The sequence below is a fragment of the Homalodisca vitripennis genome, chromosome 6, assembly GCF_021130785.1.
Source record: "Homalodisca vitripennis isolate AUS2020 chromosome 6, UT_GWSS_2.1, whole genome shotgun sequence".
Lineage (NCBI taxonomy): Eukaryota > Metazoa > Arthropoda > Insecta > Hemiptera > Cicadellidae > Homalodisca > Homalodisca vitripennis.
In genome coordinates this window covers 84,964,854-84,985,650 of record NC_060212.1, presented here as the reverse complement: position 1 = coordinate 84,985,650, position 20,797 = coordinate 84,964,854, and positions in this window count along the sequence as shown.

Genomic DNA, 20,797 nt, shown 5'->3' with positions numbered 1-20,797 from the left:
ATGTTGGAGCAATATTATTAGCTGAGCTATAACACAAAGCATGTCAATTGAGGGGCTGGACAAATTCCATTTCTGTCTGTCTGTCTGCAGATATCTAGAGAACAAATTTTTCACGAAACTTAATTTCTATATAGGCAACATTGTGTTCCATGATGGTACAACTCACTCCCTGGGATTTGGCTGAGCGAAAAGCGAACATTTTTACATTGTTCTTGTGTGTAACCATGATGGCAATGAGAAAATCACAGAATACATAATTTTTAAATAAGCTGAGTACAGTTATGTGATATTTTAATAATTACGTATGTAGCTGACTATTTACAAGATGTCCTAAGACAAATTCTGTAGATTTAAAATTTTGCATGAAACTTTATTTTAAATTTATACAAAAAAGAGTTCTGTGGTGGTTTATGTCGATTCATGGGTTTTGGCTGAGAGCTATTGAGGCCTGTCATTCATTTGGCTGGCACTATTTACTTTTTATCTGCTGAAGGATGTAAAAATGTTTTTTTCTCTTTGATTGTCACTCTGTCTGTCTGCGAAAACATCTCAAAAATGAAATAAGCTATAGACTTGAAATTTCATATGAAGCCCCAGTGAAGCCTGTTACATGACACAAGATGTGACAAACTGCAATCTTGTTTAATAGTATATATGTCACAATCTCAATAATTCTAAAACTCTAAACAACTGGATCAGTATCTAAAATCAGTTAGTAGTAATGTATGGTTAAAAACAGAGTAGCAGTTTCACTTTACTTACAATTAAAATTTTTGATTTAGGTATGGTAAACTTGATCTGGGTAGGAGATCAATTCTTGATTTTATAGTGGGAGAGGAAGCGAACAATAAAGTTAAAAGTTTTCAGTAGAAAAGAAAGTCATGTGCTTATATTTTAGTTAAGAGATACTCATAATAAAAGGAGTACAATCAAATAAAGAAATTTGTATCTGCATGCAAATAATTATTTATAGTGTTAACAGATACTTTTTTCCGAGGGAAAGAGACGATTGTCCCCGCACTTTGTTCTAATAAGGACTTTTGCGCCTCCCTTACTTATATTTGTGTCCTCAGAATCTGAGACTTTTACAAAAGCCGATCAGATTTGAGGGCTCCTGTTCTCTGATGTCCTTGGGCTGAGGAGATATGCTCCTAGGGATCTTTTCTGAATTGTAGACGATTAGTTAGCCATATGTGCTGTCTGATTTAACCAACACCTCTCATTGGTGGACACATCACGTGTTCCCATCTGTCTCTATGTCTGCCGTCCAGGAGTGTTCCTTAGATGCACAAAATTGTTTTTGTGATGTGTCTGAAGAAGATATCCTTGATATCGAAAGGCCTCACAAAAAAATAAAAGTATTAAATATTGGTTTTATGTTTTAATGTAAGTAAGTTAATCAGTAACCAATATAAGCTCCATCTACAAAAAAAAAAAAAAAAAAAAAAAAAAAAAAAAAAAAAAAAAAACGTGACCAAAGGTGATTTTTAGGATCACCCAGTCCTAAAAAGAAGAATAAAATTTAAGATGGTAATTTAACATCCATAAAACTACCACCCATGTCATTGCACGCAATTTCATAGGTTTTGCACCTGCATGGGCACTTCTGGTTCAAGTGAATTGTATTTTCAATGCTAATGTCTAGTTTGTCTTCTTCCCATGATCAAGAAAATATCTAAAAAGTGTGTATTTATGGTTATTGTTAATCTACGTTGATATTAGTATTTTTTGTTCCATAGCTGATTTTATCTCTTTCCCGATCAAGAAAATATAATACATACACAGTTCCGACAAGCCTACTTTTGTCAAAAGACAAGTAATGTAGATTTCATAAAGTCTTCAAATGTAAAGCAAAAGTTAGACTATATTTGTCTCTTATATCAACACTGCTATAGTTACGTACTGCTTTGCACACAGTATAGTAGGCAAATTTGTTACATGTGTACAACCACTGCTGGTTCGAGTGAATAATATTTCCAACGCCCATGTAGAGATTGTCTTATTGCTACGATCAAGAAAACGTCAAAACGTTTATATGTATGGACATTGTAATTTACTTTGTTCTTAGCATCTTTTGTTCCATACATGATTTTGCCTAGTTTCCCAATCAAGAAAATATATCTAAGATCAGAGAAGCCTATATCTGTCAAAAGCGAATTAAGATGAATTTTATATTAGTCTATAGATTTATAGTAAAAGTCAGATATTCACATTGCCTTTTAGATCTACTACTTAATATTTGCTACAAATGTAAAGTTTTATGTACAATGAAACTACAAGTTTGTTTCTTTATAAACTGATAAATATTGTTAATATTTTAGAACATTTAGAGCTGGAATTGGTATATTAGTTCAAAAGCACAGTACAGCAATCTTTCATCTAACATAGTTCTTGCTGACTGCTGCAACGGGAGTCTTTGGTGTAAAATTCTGAATATCTTATGTTTTAGGACATTCTGTAAGGTAGATGAGTACTTACCTAATCGCTGAAATCTAAAACAGCAATATTTGTTATTCCTTAGAGCAGCGGTTCTCAACCTGGGGGGCGCGCCCCCCTGGGGGGGCGTGGAAGAATTTCAGGGGAGGCGTCAACAAATTTTTAAAAAATACTTAAGTTGTGGTTTTGAAACAGTTATTTTTTCATATATTTTACAACAACAACAAAATTTAATTTGATGCTGGGACACAAACACACAATCATTGAAATTATTAAATTATTAACTCAATAAAATGTAAAGCTTTGGTTTCTATGAACCCCGCTGGCGTGAAGTGTGAAGCGGGATTGACGCTCACCGAGAATCGCGCCAAGTGCGATTGCCGTTAGTAAGTGGTTTCTATAACCGCGTGAACCACGCTCTCAACGTGGGATCGGTCATTCAACATTTGTAGACATGGGTGTGAGGATGTGTTAGCATTAGTGTTTCTTCTCGACGAAGGAAATGCGGATGAAGAAGTTATACTACCTGAATTTGTTAACGATGATCGTTCACCTTTATTTACAAGAAGAAGTAAAGAGAGGTGTTTTAAAATTTTAATTTTGAGACAATTAATGGATGACAAGACGAAGTTCAGAGAATATTTCAGAGTTACAGTAAAGTTGGACTGTTTTATGAAATTTTAGGATATATTCAAAATGACCTTACAACTCCTGCCACAAATAAATGGTTTCTAACGCATTTTATTTTATAACTAGATTTTTGTAGTTTTTCATTGATTGGTCAAATAACACTCTGTGCTCAAGCACATAATCAATTAACATTTCATCTAATTCTGGTGAAAAAAAATCTTGGATTCCTTCGATAACACTATTTCATACACACACGGAAACCGGCAATGCCGCAGCGGTAAATGCGCCAGTGTGGGTAGACTTTGACGGGATTCGTCGTCGTGTTTGCGCTCCCCAATTTCCGGCGGGAATGACGCCGGCCCGATATGACAAACCGCGCTCGTAATAAAACATGCAGTAGTTTTGGCGCGATGACGTAGTACCGCTTCACGCTTTCGCGCCGGCGGGGTTCATGGAAACCAAAGCTTAAGTGAGCGTCTGGCCAGGCGTGAGAAACTAGCTGACTCAGAACAAGGCGCGTGGAAGAGGACTATTCCACCTATTCCACGCGCCTTAGACTCAGCATACAACCCTCCCCGCCCGTCTGGACTCACCCTGCCTTTCTTTATTTGTAGCGCGGCGCGGGGCGTAGTGCGCATGTCTGCCACTGTCCACCACAAGCGCTACTTGTCACACAGTATCATCCAGTCCCAGTCGCGCATTTGCCTTCGCCTGTGAATGTAGTTTTATTGTAACTATTATAGCGATTGTGTTGTTGATTGTCATCGCCATTACATTGACAAATATTGTGTGTTTTAGTGGTTAGTTGTTATTAAAATGGCTAAATCACTGCCAAAGAAAAGACTCTACAGTGATGCCTATATTAAATACGGTTTACATTTATTGAGAAAAACGGTAGTCATTTACCTCAGTGCGTAATTTGTCATGTAGTTTCTAAGTAAACGATGCAATGCGACCTGGACGTTTGGAACGCCATTTGAATACAAATCACGCTGCTCTAAAGGGACAAACCTACTGAATTTTTTCGTTTCTAGGAAACGTTGCCTTAAGAGAATGAAACTTGACCCCAGTGGAAGTTTTCGAATGGAAAATGAAAAGGCCGTTGAGGCTTCTTACAAAAATTGCCTTGTTTGATAGCTAAAGACAAGAAACCCCACACAATCGGTGAGTCACTCATAAAACCCTTGTTTGCTTACTGCCTGTAGCACTGTGCTCGGTGAAGACAGCTACAATAAAGTTGCAAAAATTTTCTTTATCAAACGATACAGTCAAACGTAGAATTGATGACATGGCTATTGACTTAAAAAATCAACTGGTGCAAAAGCTAAAAGAACTCCCCATTCTTTGCATTGCAGTGCGATGAAACAACACAGACATTTCAAAACAAGCGCAGTTGTTGTTTTACTGTAGATATATAGATGAAAAGAAATTCCTTGAAGAAATACTGTTTTCTACAAATCTTGAAACAACAACTACAGCAGTCAATATATTTTCTTTCTCTTCAAACATTTTTAGAAGCTAATGGCCTTCCCTGGGAGAGAGTTATTGGAATATGTACTGATGGAGCTCAAGCGATGACAGGTTTGCCGATCAGGATTTATTGAATTGGCTAAGAAAAAGAACCCTAAAATAATTGTGATCCCATTGTATCATCCACAGACAAGCTTTGGCTTGCAGACTCTCCCTGAATCACTTAACACTGCTTTTGAAAATTAGCAGTTCAAGTAGTGAATCACGTCAAATCCAGTGCTTTGAACACCAGACTTTTTCGAGTGTTGTGTCAAGAACTGAACAGTGATCAAGAAACACTTCTCTTTCACACCCGAAGTTCGTTGGTTGTCCAAAGGTAATATGCTTTGCAAGGTTGTTCAACTTGAAATCAGAAGTTGAAATCTTTTTTTGATGAGTATCAAGTGAAGAACTGTACAAGAAATTTACAGATGACAAATTTATCTTTTACCTGGCATATTTATCAGACTTTTTTGAAACAATAAATCTTCTGAACCTAAAGCTACAAGGTCAGAAAAGTACTTTAAAGAATTATGATTCGATTAAGAGTTTTAACTGAGAAGATAGCTCTTTGGCAACGCCGCCTGCAGAATTCGGAGCCGAACTTTTCTTCGTTTCCAAAATTAAACAACCTCCTCGATGAAACCCAAAGTCTTCCAAAAGTCCTAATAAATGAAATGAAGGACCTAATATCTGAGCATTTGTTGTCTCTGAAGAACAAAATCGAAGCTTATTTCCCAGATATAGCTCGGAAAACTGGGAATTCAAGTTAACAAGAGACCCCTTTCAAATCAACGTTGATATACTTCCTGGTTACATTCAAGAACAAACAATTGACTTGCAATGTGATTCAAAAGCTAAAGTGGATTTCCCAAACATGGATCTCGAAAGATTTCTGGCTACTATATCTTCCTATTTACCCAGAAGTAGCAATGGAGGCAGCCAAGTTGCTTGTACAGTTTTTCATCTACTTATCTATGCGAGTCAGGATTTTCAGCCCTGGCTAATATAAAATCGAAATATCGAGCCAGACTAGATGTGGAAAGTGACCTGCGGTGTTCTTTGTCAACATTGCAACCAAACATACAAAAAATAGTTAACGAGAAACAGTGCCAGCCCTCACACTAGTACTACACAAGTAACGAAAATTTTTTTGGTTACATTATTGATATTTTGTTGTAGTTTTTTCGATTATTTGTGTAATTAAAATTTGTATTTGAATAAATGTGATTTTATATTCCTTACCAGAGTATGTCTAGCCTAAGTTCAATGTCATTTTACGCAAACATAACGTAAGAAAGTTTATCATATATAAGTCTAAATTAACTTATTCCATAAAGGGAGGCCGTGACCTCACACCAAAGTATGAAGGGGGCTCAAAGGCTGAAAGGTTGAGAACCCCTGCCTTAGAGGATGTACTGAATATAAATGTAAACAAATTGAAAATAATAAACAATGTTTACACATAACAGGTGATTACATTAGACTCTTTTAATAAATATTTCACAACTTTAGAGACTAAGATGGTATTTTTTGCTACTTTAAAGACCAGTGGGGTGTTGTCCAGAGGGATTGTCTAAATAAGAGTATGTTTATATTCATCCCAGAGACGCTATAAATGTCCATGTAAAATTTCAGTTCAATCGGTTGAATAGTTACACATGAAAGCAAAACAAACAAACACAGGCACTTTCACATTTATAATACATGGTAATACAAACTCAATTACAGTACACTTGTATCTATCTTGTGTAAACTTTGGTCTTAATCTGATCACAAATCTATGAGCTATAAATATTCAGATTTGCAGTTCGGTTGAAAAGCACCTAAAACTGGTATTTTTGTTGTTATTGACATAAAAACTGGAAGTTATTGTTAGTAAACAGGTATTGTTGTTATTTTATACATTGAAACGCAATAATAAACAAGCTAATTCTTAATATAACTCCTGTTATTGTAACTCTATTAGTTTGTGGTCTTCTTTCAAACTCGGATATCTATACTGTTTAATCAGAGAGAAGACATCAAGATTTAGCTTTTGCCTTGATTTGTGATTTAAACTTAACTATTTTGTTTAGTATTTTGTTAAAGTTATGATAAAGTTTTGTTTTAATTGACTTGAGTTTTTAGTACATTTCATACACAGTGTATTTGTTGCAGAAGATTTTAATTATCTATGTGTTAGCTTCCTAGTGGTTGGTCAGAGAGTGGTTTTGCTATAAACATTATATACTCTGCCCTGATCTTTTCCTTCCTTTGATTAGTTCAGAAGTACTATACTAGTAAATAAGGATTTTACAATTTTAATATTTAAAATTGGACCTAATATTTAAAATTTTTCTGAATCCTCCTTTTGGTCTAGAGAGTTTTTCATACTCCCAAGTCACTGGTGTTCTTGATACCCCCGGAAAAAATTTCTGGGTGCGCCATTGGTAACAGCGTCAAATTTCAGATGCTGCTTTAAGCGGAAGGTGAAATGGAGCTTAACTCAACATTTGCATTGAATCAACCCTTTCCACCATAGCTACGTTATGTGCATCTCTTTAGTTGAAAACCTAAACATCCAAGAACACTTGAAAACTAAGCTGTGTATCTATCTAACCTTTCACCCCTTAGCAATGGCCTGCCAATCCCTGGGTGTCTGTAAACCACCAGTTGGGAACTACTGCTGTACACAATTTATATCCTTATAAATTGGCTCAGGAGTTTCTTACGAGCCTGATTTCAATGTTTCCCAAATTATACAAATATTTTTATGTCTATACAATTCCTTGTGGAGCAACCAAACATTTTTATTCGTTATTTATTTTTGCAGGACAGTTTTTGTAAAAAGCTGTCATTGTGAAATAAAAAGAATATTAATCAAACTAAAAACCGGCTGACCCACTTCTAGAGCATGAGGTTTGAAAGTAATTGAAAATGTTTTTATATCATGTATTGTTTATTTTTTATATAAATCATGTAAACAAATTAATTTTATTCATTCTCTTCTGTGTGTTGTGATATTTAATTTCTGTAAAAAACCTCACAGCTGAATTATGAGTCTTCCAAATGATAAGTAGCCGTCCAAGTCCTGCAACAATTTTTAAACAAAATATAATAACACAGCATATTGATATAATTTCTAACACAATAATTTTCATAAAAACATCCAACATTGTGGTAATGAAGTTATGTGTATTATAACATATAATTTTAATGATTCAGATTCAGAAATTCTTTACTCATGAAACAAATGCTCAGAATTTACAATAAATAGAGTCACATCAAGAACATTATAGTTAATAAAAAAATTATCTAATGTCAACTTATAAAATATTAACTAACATAAGCATTACTACTTGCATTACTATTGTAATGTTTAAGTGTATTTCATGTACAGTTGTTGGAGTAAACATTCATTCATTCATTCATTCTAAATTATGAAAATACATAGTTGTCATATACATATCCAAAGACACATAAATACATATACATATAGACATTTTAAGCTAAACCAATCAATTAGCCCTTTCAAAAAATTCTTGGAATGAATATAGAGATTTATTTAGTAGATACTCTTTAAGTTTAGTTTTGAAATTATTAGTGTTGTAGTGAGTTTTCAATTCAATTGGTAAATAATTTAGAAACTGTTTCCCCATGTATGAGGTTTTCTTTTTATAAAATTCTAAGTGATGAGAATCACTAGATATATTGAACTGTGTACTATATTGATGTTTTCTTTCTGTTAAGGCAAGATTGGAGAAATGTACAACATAATTTATAGTTTCAAATATGTAAAGATTGTAGACAGTAAATATTTGGAGTTCCCTAAAAATATGCTTAACTGAATCTCTTCTCTCTTTAATTTTTTAAAATTTCTAATAGCTTACTTTTGTTTAACTATAGTTTTGTCAAAATTATGTGATGTGGTAGCTCCATAAATAGCTATATCGTAAGCAATGTGTGAATTTATGAGACCATAATAAACTAATTTTAGAGATTGTACACTGCAAACCTTAGCCAATCGTCTCAGTGCATTATAGACCACTAGAAATTTTATTTAAAACATAGTCCACATGTTCATTCCAACTTGTTTTTATCTATAATCAATCCTAAAAATGTTGTGCTATAAACATTTACCAATTGTTCTTCCTCAATGAAAATGTTGAGTTGAACCCTGTTTAGAGCTTGTTTTGTGGAAAAATATATAAAATTTGATTTGTTTAAGTTTAATTAAAGGGTTTTACTTATCAAGAAGTCTTTAATCATTGAGAGACCTATGAAAGCGGACATCTCAACACTTTTTCCTGAGATAACCATATTTGTGTCATCAGCATATAAACACACAGCAGAGCTTTCTCCAACCAATAAAGGCAACTGATTTATATAACAAAGAAAAAGAAGTGGACCTAATACTGATCCTTGTGGGACTCCATGCTTTACTCTTCTTAGTTTTGAATTTAATTTGTTTTTAAAACAATACTGAGCACTCTTTGAAACATGCTCTATTTCAACGTATTGCATCCTATTTTGATGGTATGGACTAAACCATGGAAGTTCCTTTCCCATAACACCCAAAATTTTAAGAGTACTTATTAATTTACAATGGTGACACTGTGAAATGCTCTGGTCAAGTCCAGAAATACTCCAATTACGTGTTCTCCCTTATCCATTCAATTGATTATTGAATGAATAAACTCAATACCTGCGGTAATTGTAGATCGTCCAGATCGAAAACCGTGCTGTTGACTGTTTAAGAATTGTTGGATTCCAGATAGTTTAAAAATTGGTTATAAACAACTTTTTCATATTTTTTTGATAAAACTGGGAGGAGATACAATGGCCTATAAAAGGATCATTTGGGTCTCAATTTAAAAAAAATACGAATTACTTTAGCTATTTTGAGCTTATCTGGGAAACATTCCTGATATCAGAGAAGAATTAACCAAATGTGTTAAGGGTTTCAATATTAGTGGACAAGATTGCTTTAGAACAATAATTGAAATTTCATAAAATCCTGACGAATATTTGTTATCAAATGATGAAATTATGCTTGTCAACCTCATTTACTGGTTTAAATTTAAAAGTAATTGAAATTTGGTTTGAGTGCTGAAATTCAATATTGCTTTCATGATTGGCAGAGGAAATGCTCGGAAGTATTAAGCTATCAACTGCTTCAACAAAAAAATTATTAAAAATATTAGCAACCAAGGTTGGGTCTGTCAATATTTTACCGTCCACTGCAAGTGATATGTTTGATATTGAAAGCTTCTGGTTACCAACTTTGTAATTAATTAAATTCCAAGTACTTTTAACTGTATTAGGCACCTTAAAAAATTTTACTATCATAGTAGCTCTTCTCTTGCAAGGTAATAGACTGATTCAACTCTTTTTTCATATTTTTAATTGTTGATTTAATATTATTATTTTTAGTAATTCTGAATTCATGCTTTAATTTAACTATTTCTTTTCTCTTACATTTCACTCTTCAGATGCCCATTTATTACTTTCCATTAATTGCTTGGAGGTAAATACTCTAGGTAAGTTTGCATCACAGTAGTAACAAAACAAAGTGTTAAAAATATCATATTATGAATTACAGATGCCTGGAAAACTTCACACCAGTTTAACTGAGACAATTGGCTTAAAAACACATTATAATTATTAGCTGTGAATTTTCTAGTTAATTTTATTAAAACAAGATTCTTTTGATTTGTTATTCCAAAAATTTCCAGCAACTGTGCTTTATGATGAGACAATTGAGTTATAATTCCATATATATTTAAATACTCTTTTTTATATTAGTTATGAAGTTATCTATTGCTGTTTGTGACTTATTTGAAGTTCTTGTTGGAAAATCTACAGTGTAAATCATATTATACAATAAGAATATTAACAAAACTGTTTATATATGGAACTATCTACATTTAGAACATTTATAATTAGATCACCAGTTATAATTATATTTTAATACTTGTTATTTAATATCTCCAATAATAACTCAAACTTAACCAAAAAGGAGTCCTCATAACAATGTTAGGGCTCCTGTAAACACAAGCAAGTGTGAATGAATAATGATCTATTCTAATCTCCGAAACACAACATTCAAATTATTTTTCAATTAATAATGACTGGATTGCCGGTAAAGTGACACTTTTTGAAGTCAAATTTCTGTGTACCAGAATGACACTACCCCCAGTGCTTATGCATCTTGCAAAATGAGAGGACTTAAAGTAGTTTGGTATATTTAAAAGAATTAATTCAGCATCTGACATATTTGTACATAATATCTGGCCGCTTAGGCCTTGTTACCCAAAAAGACCCAAATTCCTCTAAAATCCAGAAATAAGAATGTGCTGCAGAAATTAGTTTATCTAATTTGATCTATGTATAAATAAAATAAGTATTGTATGGCTTGAATATAAGACTTATTTATTAAAAACTAAAAACAGCTAACAGTAAAAGGTTGTTAGGCTTACTGATGATTTTGGTACCAACCTAAAAATTAAATAAAATCTTAAGGAACTAAAACAGCTATGGCTATCCAGAGAGCTTTAAATTCTGTTTTGTTGCCACCATTTCTCTGAAAACTTTACTTCGGGACCTTTCCTATACAACATACAGTACGTAATATTTTATTGTTTTATAGGAACAAATTATGGAGGGCCATATTTTTTAATCTTATTCATATTTGTAAAAATAAAATCAAAGTAAATTTTTTTCTTAATAAATTAATTAATTGAATCAGTCTCCAGATTAAATAAATATGTATCTTTACGGTTTCATCAGATTAGAAATACATTTTTGTACAAAAAGAGAACAGGTAAAATAAACCAATACAACGGCTATTGAAGTATTCAACAGAAAATAAAAAAAGATGTAGCACACAGACAGATGGACATACTGATCAGATGTATAAGTTCCAAGTCTAGGACTTTCTATCAAGTGTTGTATAGATGGACTACCCTGTAACCTTTTGACGTTAAAATCAATAACGAACGGTTTTACTTGGATCAGGAGGGAACTATGTAGGCCTACCGTGCTTCAAGTCTTTAGGACCTTTGTATCAGGTGTTGTGCAGGCGGATAACCTTATAACCTTAAACTCAATAACGAACAGTCTTCCTTGGATCAGGAGGAAAGTAAGTACCAAGTTTCTAGGACCTTTCTATCAAGTGTTATTAAAAAGACGGACTACCTTGTAACCTTTTGACCTTAATAATAAAGGTCTTCCGTGGATCAGGAGGAAAGTATGTACCAAGTTTCAAGTCTTAAGGACCTTTCTATCAGGTATTATCGCAAAGACAGATGACAAACTTTCAATAAGTACTTGTCCAGATCCTTAATAAATAACAAAAAAGGAACGACAGTAAATTTTAGTTAACTGTAAATTAGGAAATAAGATGTTGGTTGATGCCAAACAGTTTAACATGAGCATGTGGTGAAATTGTCTGCTTATTATTTTTATTTTTTATTCACACTAAATTTTATTATAGAATGTAATACTTTTTACTGCTAAATATGTTACTATATAACCAATTAATAAAGTAAAAATCTAGTATCTTAGTATTTTCTTTTTATGGATCGCATTATTTGTTTCATATATACGGCTAGTCATACTATTTTGTAACATTTTAAATTTATTCTATTAAATGTGAGCTTAAGTTTGCTACAATAAAAGCTTTGTTATATATAACAAAATTTCTAATTGAATTTGGAAATGAAAATGACAAAACAAATAAGTATATATTGGAAAAAATTACAGATTTCTAAAATTATATTGTAACCAAACACAAAAGAATCTTATATGCCAACATTACACTAATCTAACAAAATAATTGATGGGAATAAATCGTTTGGTCATTACATTTCATCATAAACAGTGTTTTCTGTAAAAACGAGTATGCTGGGGTATATAATAAACCTGCTTGAATATAAATTTAAATAAATCAGATAGGTCTAATTAAAATTAAAATTATAACCCCTGTATTTCAATAATTAGATATGAATATTTTTTGAAATGTTGAGAAGTTTATGCCCCTCATATCCCCTTTAGTTACCCCACTGATTTTTACATTATTTGTACATTATTACCATTTGTTTTAAAAGGGTTGATTAGATTGATGCAGCTGTATCTGAAAACCATCAGGCATGAGTATAAATATCATTTGGAAAACCAATTTAATGTGTCGGGGAAAAGCAAAGAATCTTTTAATTACAACAATGTTTTAATAATTATAGGCAGGATTTATTCCTTTTAGAACTTTATTTGCTATAAGTTATGTACCAATTGTATTAAATAATAATTCTGGGGTAACTGGATTACCGGTGGAAGGAGTAGGCCCAGAAGAATGATAAGGACTGGACAGTACAAAAGAGGCTTCTATCAGCGAGGCGAGCATCGCAGATGGGAGTGTTTGATAACGAAATTGAGAGGTGGGGTGAGGTAGACGTGCCGTACCTCCCGTCTCAGTTGATCAGTAGTAGCAGTAACGAGTAAAGTCTTTGAAAGTGCTTAGAGTTATTCTTACTAATCGTCATCGAACCTGTGGATGCTTTCAGCAATATAAAATTCTAACACTGAAAAGAAGTAATATTTAATTCTCTAATACTGAAGAATTTTTATTTCTCTAACACTGAAAAGAAGTAATATTTAAAGTAAAGTAAAGAAAGTTAGTAACAAAATAAAATTGAATTTTGAAGATAAATTAAAGTGAAGAATTGCCAGATCAGATTAGAGTGTGAAAGTTTTGAATTTTGAAAATTGAATAAAAGACAAGCTGTAAGAACTTTGTACATTTTTTAAGTGACGAATATATTACAAGTTTGAATTTAAAAGTCATCAAGAAATTTATATTTTTATTTTAAATCCAGTAATTATTTTTAAGAAGAAGTTTTATTTTAGTTTGAACTTTATTTATTTCAGAAGATTTTATTTTCCTTTTTTGAACCTTCACAAAAATTTAAATTTCAAAGCTAACCTCTCATGTGCCAGTAAAACGGTACATGAGGGGTATATTCACTTGGCATTGTCCTAGCTAGTTGGCATGATAATAGATGTGATTACCTTCATTCATCTTGGACTCTTTTTATGTATTTATGTTTTTTTACTGAATTGAATTATTTTTTAAATTTAGTATAATTTGATTTTGTATAAAAATATTATTAAAAACAATAAGTACACAAGATAACATTGTTAATGCACTAAGGTTTTGTGGTAAAATGTTAGAGCAATGTGGCGAAAAAGTATTTGTAATTATTCTAGAATTTTGTCAAGAAGTTTTCTAGGTAAGTTTTCAATTGTGCAACAAAATAAATTATTGTAATACATGATACAAACAAGTAATAACCCATGGTTATGTAGTTAAAAGTATAAGTAAATAGATATTTTTTTGTGATGTAGGTATTTTATTAAATATTTACTGTTAATAAACTTGATTTAAATATGGTTAGTTTTGACGTGACAACGTCTTAAATTAGGTTGCGGCTCGGAGTCACTCATGAAAAAGTGTAACGCCCGGTAACGTTACGATGCCCGTCCAGTGGGTCCGCCGCACGGGATAAAGCAGATAACTGTGGGTCCGCCGCACGGGATAAAGCAGATAACTATGTTTATTCGTGAAAATGTGGAGTGCTTAGATTCGTCATTTACAACAACTACAACAATAAAGGTAAATAATTGTACACTGATATTTCATTATCGTAAACTATGATTGATTGATTAATTGTTAGATTGACACAAAAGTTGAGAAACTGAGTTTATAGGTTATGTCATACTATTGACAAATGTTGATAGTGTTAAGTAAATTATTAGTTTAAATCACTCTGCAATCAATCGTAATTCAGTCGATTGAGAAGAAACAGCGCGTATTGCTAGTCAAACATTTAAAATAACAAATTATAACCTCTAACCTGTCATAACAGTGCGACCAAACAAACGAACTAAACCGACCAATCACCACGCGCAGAGTTAGAATTTAACTGTGTTTAGCAAGAATTTCAAATTCCAATTTTAGTAAATGTTTTATTTAACTTTACCATTTACAATAACAAATTTTAATTAATTTCAAATTATGTACAATGTTTTAGTAAACAAAATATATTTCTATAGTTAAATATTGTGCAATTCTTATTTTCATTCAATTCCTTGTTCCTATTGTCCAATTTAATAATATTCATATCAATAAATATTCTACCGAGAAAAAGACGTTGTCACGTAAAATCTTCGCCCGTAAAACCGACTTTACAGGCAACCATAATGTTTTTTATATTAAATCCAGTACATTGCAAATACAATAGCACAAACACTAAAATTATAGCTTTAACATTTGTGGAGCTACGACTTGTACTTATTAATCTACAAATTAAAACAGCTGTTTTGGTCATGGCGTATTGAGTAAGTACTGAGTGCACTCAAGTACTGAATATTGCACTTAAAGCAACGAAGTCTTAGTGACATTCAACATAGGCTATGAAAGTCAAAGTTTTAAAGCCCTTATGTGTCTTTCTAGCATTTTAAATTGTTCTTTAGGTAATTGAAATTGAACTTTATAGGGATAGAATTAATTGTGAACTCAATATGTGGCAATCATTGATGTCCCAATTTAAAACAGATAGTGTAGACTTAATGGGTTAATTAATTAGCTTTAGAAAAATTTACCCTGATCCACACTAAAATTTATAGTAAGGAACCTGGTTAAGGAATAAGGTTTTGGCAGTTACCACAGTGCGATATGAATGATTCAAAACTTTAAATAAAAAAGAACTTCACTATGCTAAGGTTACCTAATAAAAAAATGTTTAAGGATCAATGAGTTAGACCTTGATGTATTAATATACTTACCAAACTATATTAAGGTAATCAGTTGATTAAATATGAACTAGCTGCAATTAAATAATATGTGATTTATTACAGATGAAATAGTTCAGTTAAAAAAATTAAAGCAATAGATTACCATTATTTAAACCTGAAAACAGTCATAAAGAAAATAGTAATAATAATATTCAGTATGAAACAAAATAGTAAGTAAGAAAAATTGATCAAGATATAACTAATCAAGGATTCAATAAAGATGAGTACACGGCAATCATTCAACTAACACCCTTTAATTTAAGATAGTTCAAACAATGCATTGTGGCATTTGAAAATTCTGTCCAATAATAGTAGTTCAATATATTGATTATAATATTTGAATTATTTTTGTAAATAGTTGAATAGAACAGACGTATTTGAAATAGTGAATAACGTTTTATTCAAACAAGCCATAACTACGCTTAACCTCAAACTTGTAAGTATTTTTGGATGTAGAATTACGGAAAAAGTCTAACAACATATTTGTTATGCATATAATATAATAAACTGCATATACATGTTCATTAGGACCAAAATTGTGTTATTTAAAATTGTTTTATAATCATTAAAAAAATTGTTTGAATTGTGTTTACGTATCTAAGTGTTCTTGAGAATAATTTTTAATTAGTAAGTTAAGAACACAAGTCTTAAAAATGTTTCTAAATTGAAAATTTGTCTTTCAAATTTTTATCTTATAATTTAGTTACACAAGAAAAACTGAAGTAAAACTAACATAAAATTCCATTGTAGAGTCCTAAATTTGTGAAATTTTCTGGGAGATAGTTATTTCTTAAACCTGGTAAATATTTCAATCTCCCCAGCAAATCTTATCTGGATATGTTGTTTGGATGGAAATATTTATATCTTTTAAATGATACAATATTGTACCATAATTCAGCAACAGAAAATAAGGATGTAAAATGTTTGAGATTTGACATTGTAATGTGGATCTAAAATTAAGGTAGCACAACTGTTTTTCAATAACTAAACATTGAAAGCCTTTTAATTTTGCTTTCATTTTATGGCATTACAGCTACATTATTCTCTATAATTTTCAAGAAAGTTGAATCATTCTTGAATTAAGCATCTACTCAAAAAAGGTAGGGCTATATATAGTTATGCAGGAGGAAGGATTGGTGTTCAAAAATTAATTGTTAAAATAATTAAAAACTGGTGTTACAGTACCAGTACTTACAAAATATCAATGAACGAAAGATATATGTTTGTAAGTCAACATTTAGTTGTGATCTAAAATAAAACTGGATAAAAATAAATGCATTTTTACAACTGAGAAATATTGCAATACAATAAATGATTTAAAAGACATACGGTACCTTGCTACTTTTTCTTCATGGATCCATGTTGCATCTCTGCAAAAGTGGAGCCTTTACTGACGTTCCCTTGGTAAGATTGAGCCTTACCGGCAATGGTGTCTCGCTGAGGTCCAACTTTGTGGAATCCCATGGAAGCATAACCGCCGGGGTTCTGCGCCACCGATCTTCCGGAACTCTCAACATAGTTGTAGGCATCTTGCTTCGAGGCTCCCTTACCGGACATCTTCGATGTGTGTTTGCAGCAGCGTCTCAGTGTGCAGCAGTGTGCCACTCAGTGGTCAATGGTCATGCGGGCGCTTTTATTCAAGACCTACCAGGTTAGCCAATCGAGTGCACCCTTGTCGAGTGCAACAAGTTTGCCAACTGAAATTAAACCAAGATTCGCACAGTGTAATTTACTTTCCACTGTGTAATTTACTTTCCACTGTGTAATTATGACGTTGCGAACGTTAAAAAGGATCATACAAAGAGTAAATAAAGCTTTTAAGAACGTATTTGTTTGGATATAATCCTTTGTATCGACAATTATTGCGCTCGTGAACTACTAGAGTGAACGGTTGAACAACCGAATAACCGCGACCATGGTATTCTGGTTCTCGTCACTAGGAATCACTCTCATAAAGAAAAAATCCCAAGATACGAACAACTGGAAACATTCCAAACTTTTAGTTGTTATAATGCATAACAGTGATGTTCTCGTATAAATTCTACTTTAGATGTAAAATTTTAGATGTGTTTAATGTATTCTGAATGTATGCCGTAACGTATTACTAGTACTGAAGAATTCAAAAGTTACGGCGTAGTTCAATAGTTGTATAAACTAAAAGACGTGGCTTTTAAATATATCGTTTGTAAGGTAGTAGGTCTACAATAAAACATTTACTACCATTTATAATTTCGTGTTAACTTTTATTTTTACTTGACCTACCGTTATTTACCGTCGAATAATAATCATTCCGGCTTTTATCAGTAGTCGGCAGTATTTTGTGATAACATGTAAACAAATAAATACAGTGATATCACCACGTTTGCTCTATAATTGTATTGAAACTTTACTTGGCACTATGTATACAGTAGCCTACTTAATATAAAAGAAAATAGAAGATAGATTTTGACAAAAATGTTTGGAACAATTGAAGTCCTACTAAAAACCAACGAGCTTTATTAAGTGCTCCAAACAATGATTTTATTAAATTAAATAAAAGTAAATATGGGCCTTTTGCTTATTTCACATTTTTATTTCACTATTTTACTTCCAACATCCAATAAATTTTGTTTATAGGATGTACGTCATGAAATTTAGATTCACGTACATGTTATGCTAGTATGGTGCCCGTATACCAGCTTTGTGGGGTTTCGGTACTTCCTTTGTTGTATCCTTGAGTACAAATTCGCAAAACTACTGTACACATACTAAAGTTGGCAAAACACGCAACGTTAACAATACAAATTTAATATAACATGTACGTTTATATATAGACTGTTTTCTTAAAAGTTTTCACTTATTTGGTGACTTCTTACACGATCACAAGCCAATTTAAGTTGTACATAAACACATAACACACACAAAAGAACACAAGAAAAATCTTCAATCCTTTAATATTTCGACACAATGTCGTTCTCAAATAAGATATAAACATATTGTATGCAAACAAAGAATGAAAGTAAATATACAATTAATTTTTAGTATCAACTCAAATTTTCTAATTTAAATTTAAATTTATAGTGTAATTAAAACCTCCTTGGTATATTATAAGAAATTTAGGGAAGTGTACAAAACTCTGATCAATAAAAGAATCAATTAATGAAAATAGGCCTACTACTATAACTCGATTGTTGCTTCTTTGTTCCTAAACACAGACTTGTAACTCCAGACGCAATTGCCTCTCGAAAAATAACTTAGGCATATTCTAAATATGTTTGAACACCGAGTTCTTTCAAAACATACTTTTGAGTGAAGTATCATTTTTTTATTTGATCTTATTATTATTTGTCAACATGAAATATTATATGTTTGGTTTTGACAAACAGAAAGATCTCTTTTGATCCCCTTCTCCCATAAAAGGAATAATGTTATTTAATTCATAATTATATAAAATTCTATTTACTAATGTTTTTGTCACACTGGTTCAGAATTTCCAATAGAGTTTGTTTTGTAAAATGAATTCATTGTATTTTACATTTTGTATAGCCTATTGCATTATTGTAAAATGTCCTTTGCAGTAAATCAGTAAATCTACACTCCATACTGCAAGTGTAAGACTAAACATCGCTCTAGGCGTGACTCACGCTGCACTTGTCAGCATGTTTATAAATAGACTGTAACCTTGAACCGACTTCTTCACTTGATTTGCAATGGCATTGCGCAAACGTTAGCTACTTCAAAATTGTGCAGGAAACAATGTTGCATGGGATATTCAGTGGAGTATCCAAAGGGGGGCAGGCACCCCCCCCCCAACCAGGATTATTATATTTTCTGACAAGGGAGTACTTTTACTGTTGATAGTTCAAACTATACATTTTGTTCATTTTTGGACCTAATTAAAAAAGCACTCCGTCTAAGAAGTGAAAATTCGCATGACTTATCTCTAGCTCATGTTAAAACCGGCAGGAAACCTCTTGTGTAGTTGTAATAGGTTTAACAGCGTGCCACAAAATGACTCACAAATTTAATAATTAGATAAAAACTTAGTTTTATTAAAGGATTAACCATCACTGAAATCAAATTAGTATTAATATATCTTGCATACTTTGTATTATAAAATTGTATTATACTTAAAAAAAAAACAGACAGCCTACACGTTTTCTTGGAGGGTATACCTGCCTATACACTTTTTTATATAAATAAAGTGAAATTGTAGTTAATACAATAATTAATTCAGTTTAGATTCAGTTTAGTGAATAAATAGGATCCTCTATTGCAGTTATAAAATAAATAATTAATTTTTTTGTCTACACAATTGTAAATGTGATACAACAGTTGAACATTCACAGATTTGTAAGTATAAAAATAACACGATCTAGCAATTTTCAAGTTTAATTTTTAATTAAGACAGGTGTAAGTACAGTAAAGTAAATACGACCTTGCATAGTAAAAGAAACATCCTTGTTATCCTAGGATTTCTTATTATTCTCAGAAAAAGCGCTGTTATATTCAGAATAATGAAGTTGTAGGTTATGCAGCCTTTTACTGAGGGTGGATGAGGGAGATATAACCCTCTCTCCTTAAGAGCCCTGAAAATAAAAATAATGTTCGTATTAACGGTAACCCAACTTGTTTGAAATGCAGCAGTTAGCAGTCATTAGGAATTATACCTATTTGAGTTATTACAATTTAGATTTATTCTAAACCCCCGATTTTGTGTTTTCTTCAATCTGTTTCATTCCATTCCCCAAACCCAGCCAAGTCCTAGTTACATCCTTAAGACTGGTCATAATTTGCTCACTGTTTTTTTTTGCTACTTTTAAGAAAGTTGAAGAGGGCTATAACATGCATTTGGGGACTTTTTTAAACTCCCGTACCATAAAACCTGAGAAGTGAGTTGAAATCGACGAATTTTTGTTCAAGAAATAAAATGTGCTGGTATCCCAGGAAATTGAATTAGAAAATTATTAATCTACATTATCGTACTGGTATATATACAGAGTATCTGTCTTATTTTTCGCATGTGTTGATTTTTTTATAATTTAATTTTTAAACTTTGTGTTTGTTTATTATTGGCCTATTTTACACAATTCTCTTCAGAATTACATTGTCTATAAGTTTTGGTGATAAAGTTTGCGTGTTTATTATTTAGTTAATGGAGTTAATGTACTTCAAATCTAAACAAAACGTGTTTTTCGAGCCAGAATTTTGCATATTTTGTCTGATATCTCAGAAATGGGGGAGGTCTTACAGGTCTGGGACGTATTGTATCAAAATTTTCAGTTCATTTGACATAAAATCCAATAAATTTAACAACTATCTTTATACCATAAAAAACATAAGTTTCGCTTTATTTCCGTCATTTAGCCTACTACAAAATCAGGCGAAATCCTTCGCTAGCCGTAGCTCG